We start from the raw sequence: 6000 nt of genomic DNA, 5'->3' as shown, positions 1-6000 counted from the left end.
CCTTGACTTGGGTTCTACACGCGTTAGTTTGTTCTGGCCCCATTACTCTGCGCTTTTGTACGACTGGCGTAACAGCCGGATCGCACTTGAGCTTATGCTCTGCCTTACTTCGGGGTACACCAGTCATGTCAGCTGGTGTCCACGCGAAGATGTCAGCGTTTTTCTGTAGTAAGCGTTTGAGTAAGGTGCGTGTGGGATCAACAACTGTTGGGCCAATGGTAACGGCCTGGTCAGGGTATTTGCCGTTGAAGGCCCATCTTTCCGGTTCGGTGATGGTTGGTTTAGCCATCTTTGGTTTGGGTTTAGATGAGACAGATGCGATGCATACCTGGGGAATGCCGGTGATCATCGCTACACCCTCAGCTGTTGGCCATCCTATCATGCCGTGGACTGAAGATACCACGGCGTTGAATCTTGCCATCCCGTCTCTTCCGAAGAGAATGTCGTATGTGTGGTGTGGCTTACTCATCACGACAAAATCCACGTCTTCTGTGCGTGAGTGATTCCCGTCCGTAAGAGTGACGGGGAAAGATAGGATACCCAGGGGGGTGTTTGTGCTGCCGTCGAACCCTTCCATCGAGGCGTAGATCGTTTCCAGGCGTTCCTTGTCTTCGTCATCTAGCTTGTGTAAGAACTGCCTGTACATCACCGTTGACGAGGATCCGTTGTCAGCAAGAGTGCGAGAAGTGATGTAGTGCCCCAGCTGGCTTTTGATGACGATAGGGCCTTCTTTGCTGGGTCCTCCTGGCACTCGCGGGAAGCGCACCTCAGCTTCCTTCCACGCGCATGGTTCTGTCGCTCGCCTTTTTCTTCCTCTGATCTTGCCATGAACCATGTTGATGCTGATGTCAACGGGCTTTCGTCCGTTGCCTCTGTACCGGTTATCATTCCTTCCTCCCTTCTTGATTGATGCCACAAGGTGTGCCAGTCTTCCATCCTTGACGAATGTTTCAACAATATCCTTTAAGGATGTACACTCCTCCGTACTATGACCTTTTGTCCCGTGGAAGTCACAGGATTTGCTTTGATCCGCATTAGGTCGCTGCCGGATCATTGGAGCTTTTGGCCATAGTAGTTTTTCGGTGGCAAATATCTCCGTGACGCTTTTGGTGAGTGGCGTCCACCGGTGTTTTCGGCTTGAAGGGTGTGTGTTATCTCTTCCGCCAACAAGAGGGTGAGAGCTGGATGAGGTGTCAAAGTTTACCCTTGACTGCCAAATACCTAGCTTCCTCTTTTTGTTCTGCCGGGCGATCCGAACATTGTTTTCTCTAGTCCTTTGCGTGTAGAGTTGTGTACTCTGGGGAAGATCCCTTCCCAGTTGCTTCTCCGTCTCGGCAAAGCGCTTGGCCGACGTCATGATGGCATCCCATGTGGATGGCATGCCATCCTTACCCGTCAATGTGCGGATAAGCTCTGGGTATTCGGCGCCCTGGATGAAAGCTGCGCGAACAAGATCTTCACTTATGTTGCCCAGACTCAGCTTTTTGGAGTTGAAGCGAGTGATGAAGTCTAGTAAAGATTCATCCTCCTCTCTAACGCAGTTGAGGATCGTCCACTGTTCTTCAGTATATTTCCTCTGTTGGCTGAAGTGTTGTAACGATTCCGGCAACTTCAGGTATACCCTAGCCGGAATATACTATTTACGTGTCGTTTAATATTGATTATATGAGTTATAGTACGTTTATACGAGTATATATGATTCACAGTATGAATCATACTCAATTATATAGTGAATCATATTGGAATTTCGATCAACCAATGATCGGTTATTGAAACCCGAACGAATCGGGAATTACATTATAGACGAAGTATATAATGTTTAGTGATGTTTACGAAGTATTAATGCTTCGGGATAGGTGAATTATAGCACAGAAAAAGGATTTCGATTTAATGGTACGTCGGTACGCTAAACGAAACCTTTAACACCAAACCAAGCAAGAGACGATCAATCAAGCCGAAAAAGATGCGTAATTATTAATAATATGATGTTTTAATGTCATGGGTTAAGTTTTTAAAGTTTTTAAATCAGTTTTATATAAATTTTGTGTTAACCCGAAAAACAACCATTTTAAGCTCGTTTTAAGCCGAATTACGAGTTTAAACGAGAAACGAACTGAACCAGATTATCCACAACATTATCCAGATTGCGTAATCTAGATATGTGGACAATATTGGAGATGTGGGGCCCCCACACACACCCACAAAGGGCCGGCCACCCCCCATGGGTTAACATTATCTTTCATTTTCTTTTTTTTACACAAAAACTCACAAGAACTCTCTCAAATCTTCAAGAATTATTCCAAATCATCAAGTTCTACCAAAGATTTGAAGGTATAAAACATGTTTTAAGGCTTAAATCTTGTTCTTAATTTCATAATTTTTGAGAAAAGGAGGTTTTCATGTAAGAAATGGGTGAAAACCCGAGATGAAACCGATTCTCGTGTGATCAAAGGATGTATACAAGTTATACAAAGGATCTTGATCCAAGTAATTAGTTAAAAGTGTTTAGAATGAATTTTTACGGTTGAAATCTTGTCAAATGAGTTTTCCATGTGAAGGATGGGTGAAAACCCGAGATGAAACCGACTCTTGCATGATCAAGAGATGTATACATGTTATACAAGGGATCTTGGCCCAAGAAATGAGTAAAAAGAGTCGAGAACGGATTCTTACGGTTAAAATCTTTATTTTTACTTAAAAACCGACATTTTGAAAGAGATGGCTTGATTGTTGGTATGGTTTGCTTGGTGTGGTGTTGTTGTGCTTGTAAGTGTTGTATCTAGCGGCTAGCAAAGGCTAGAAACCGAGATCCTTGTGATCTAAAGCTAGAAAACACAAGATAGTTCGGTTTTCGTGTGTATGAGAAAGTTGGACAGATTTTCGTGTGCTTAGAGTCGGGTCACGAAATTTCACAGAGATGATCTACACATGAAAATATGAGATCTGTGAATTTTTGGTAATTTTTGGATAAAAGATGAATATTTGGTGAATTTAATGCTCGGTTTTGGCCAAAAATAGTGAAAAATAGCAAAACATGATGAAAAATTCTGGAAAATTTAAGATAAGCTTTTTATCACATATAAAAGTCACCCACAAAATTTGAGCTCTGTTGGAAAAGTCTAAGTAGGCTTTTCGGTGAAACGAGTTCTAGGGCTTTTAGCTCGGTTTTGGGTAAAAAGGGCTTGAAATATGAGTTTTAAAATCTGGAAAAACTCCAGAAAGTTATGAGGATGACAAGGATCATCCCAGAAAAATTTGGTATTTTTCTAAAGTGTTTTGGTATTTTTGATATATTTAGTATTTTAATAAGATTTGAAAATAGATAAATATATGTAAATTTACGAAAATAAATCTGGAAAAACTCCAGAAAGTTATGAGGATGACAAGGATCATCCCAGAAAAATTTGGTATTTTTCTAAAGTGTTTTGGTATTTTTGATATATTTAGTATTTTAATAAGATTTGAAAATAGATAAATATATGTAAATTTACGAAAATAAATCTGGAAAAATTCCAGAGAGTTATGAGAATGACAAGGATCATTCCAGAAAAATTTGGGATTTTTCTGAAGTGTTTTGGTATTTTTGATATTTTTAGTGTTTTAATGAGATTTAAAAATAAGTAAATAAATGCAAATATAGGAAAATAAATCTGGAAAATTTTATAAAATGTTCTTTCTGTCAAAATAAGTTTTGAGCAAAATTTCAAGACCCGAGACTAAACGGGTAATTATTTGTGCTAAAATGAACATAAAAACAATTAGTTAAAGCTTAAAACGTGTAAACCGGCAAAGTTCGCATAAGCGAGCTGACTGGTACACGAAAAACTATAAAATAGACCATTTTCATAAATCTAAGTAAATTAAGTAAAAATAAATCATCCGAAAATAATTCGGATGATTTGGGTAATTGTACCCGATGTTACCGTTTCCGACACCGAAATACCGGAAACGGGCCCCGCGGCCAAACGGGGTGTCAAACCGAGCTATAATTTCATCACCTTAACTAAATTGACTGTCAAACTCTAAGCAATGTCAATCTGAGTCCTTAGAAGTGTCACGGGGTTAACATTGTCCCCGAATCGAGTACAGTACTGGGTTAACGATGCTCCCAGATGTACCGATTGAAATGTATTTAAGTTATGGGAATTATAGTAACGACTAGATATTATATTACAGATCCAGGCACGTAGCTGATCCTTATATTATTCACCAACTCACAACAAGGTGAGTTTTCACGAGCCCCTTTTAATGAATTGTTTTAATTATATTTTCCCGGGGCGGAAAACATGTCTCATTTAAAGTATTTAAGTACATACCGATCGTATGGAAATACTTGTACATTTATATATATATGGGCTGATGCATAGAATATATAAAATGTTTATAATATGTTATTGTTCTGGGGTAACATAGTTCCCAGGGGTTATATTGTTCTGGGGTAACATAGTTCCCAGGGGTTATATTATTCTGGGGTAACATAGTTCCCAGGGGTTATTGTTGTTCTGGGGTAACATAGTTCCCAGGGGTTATATTATTCTGGGGTAACATAGTTCCCAGGGGTTATATTATTCTGGGGTAACATAGTTCCCAGGGGTTATTATTGTTCTGGGGTAACATAGTTCCCAGGGGTTATTATTATTCTGGGGTAACATAGTTCCCAGGGGTTATTGTTGTTCTGGGGTAACATAGTTCCCAGGGGTTGTTATTGTTCTGGGGTAACATAGTTCCCAGGGGTATTTATTGTTCTGGGGTAACATAGTTCCCAGAAAGTTATTGGAAATGTTCTGGGGTAACATAGTTCCCAGCATGATTATATTGTTAATAAATGATTATTAAAATGATTTGTCAGTGTTTATTTAAATTAGTGAAACTCACCAACTATTCGTAGTTGACCCGTTTTCTTTACATGTTTTCTAGGTATGCCCAAGTTGGATTGATTGATGTTTGCTTAACTATCTGTGCTACCTGTTGGAAGCTTGCTGCTCTTTGTTTTGTAACGAATTTATTAATGTCTTATCGGTAAAATATGTGTGTAACACCTAGACAGTAATGAAACTCGCAACAATGTAATATGTTATAAATTAATGTAGTGGTATTTTCTTTATAAGCAATGCTGTTGATATCAGATGTGTCTGTTGCATCCCGTGTACGTTTCCGCTGCGGTTACGGGGTGTTACAGAACTTGGTATCAGAGCCATTGGTTATCAAGAATTAGGATGTCTGAAAAAAAAAGATACCTAAAATATAACCAGTAGCTCAAGTATTATAGGATCTGAATATCAACTAATAATATATTGTGACGAGATCGGGATGAACTTGGATGGACAAGTGGGTTATTATGGTCCGGAACATAATAACAGACTTGTCTGCACGAGGAAATTCAGGGGAAGTCACGGGGGACTTAAATAGGTAAAATTGGCAACATATGTGTAAATATATGATAATATTATTATGTGGTAAAGTTGTATAAATAAGTATGTGTTAATTTAATTATGAATTACACTACGAAAAGGACTATATATTTGTTAACTTGTGTGCAGGTATAATGGCAAGAACACCTAGTGTGTCGACGGAAGAGGACCCGGAAGAGGCTAGTTCCGGGGCCTCTGGAAGCCCAAGTGTAGCACCCAGCTCCGAGCCTTCGGAGGCTAGTCATAGTACTTCTAGACAGACCACCCCAGCTAGGAGTGCTAGTGTACCCTCCCCTGCTAGGGTTACCAGGTCTCCTACCCCGCCCGCACCACAGACTGCCCCGATTCCCCTCAGGCGCGGTCCTCGCCTCACGGCGCGGATCAGTGCCCCGTATGTTCCGCCCACTGCTACCCCACCCAGATCCACATACCACCAGGGCGAGTCTTCCCGCCCCCAACCCGAGCCTGCAACCCTACCTGTGTGGGGTCTGCCAAGGCAGGAGCGGGACTTGGCGGCTTGGCTACGTGTTCTCACCGAGCAGGTGAACGAGCACTCTGCCGCCCTGGTCGTGGGGGTACAGAGGCGGGC

Source organism: Bidens hawaiensis, unplaced genomic scaffold, assembly GCF_021521415.1.
Source record: "Bidens hawaiensis isolate Kalapana, Puna unplaced genomic scaffold, B.hawaiensis_p1.1 tig00005498_1, whole genome shotgun sequence".
NCBI lineage: Eukaryota > Viridiplantae > Streptophyta > Magnoliopsida > Asterales > Asteraceae > Bidens > Bidens hawaiensis.
The sequence above is the reverse complement of the archived record's forward strand: the minus strand, read 5'-3'. Positions refer to the sequence as shown.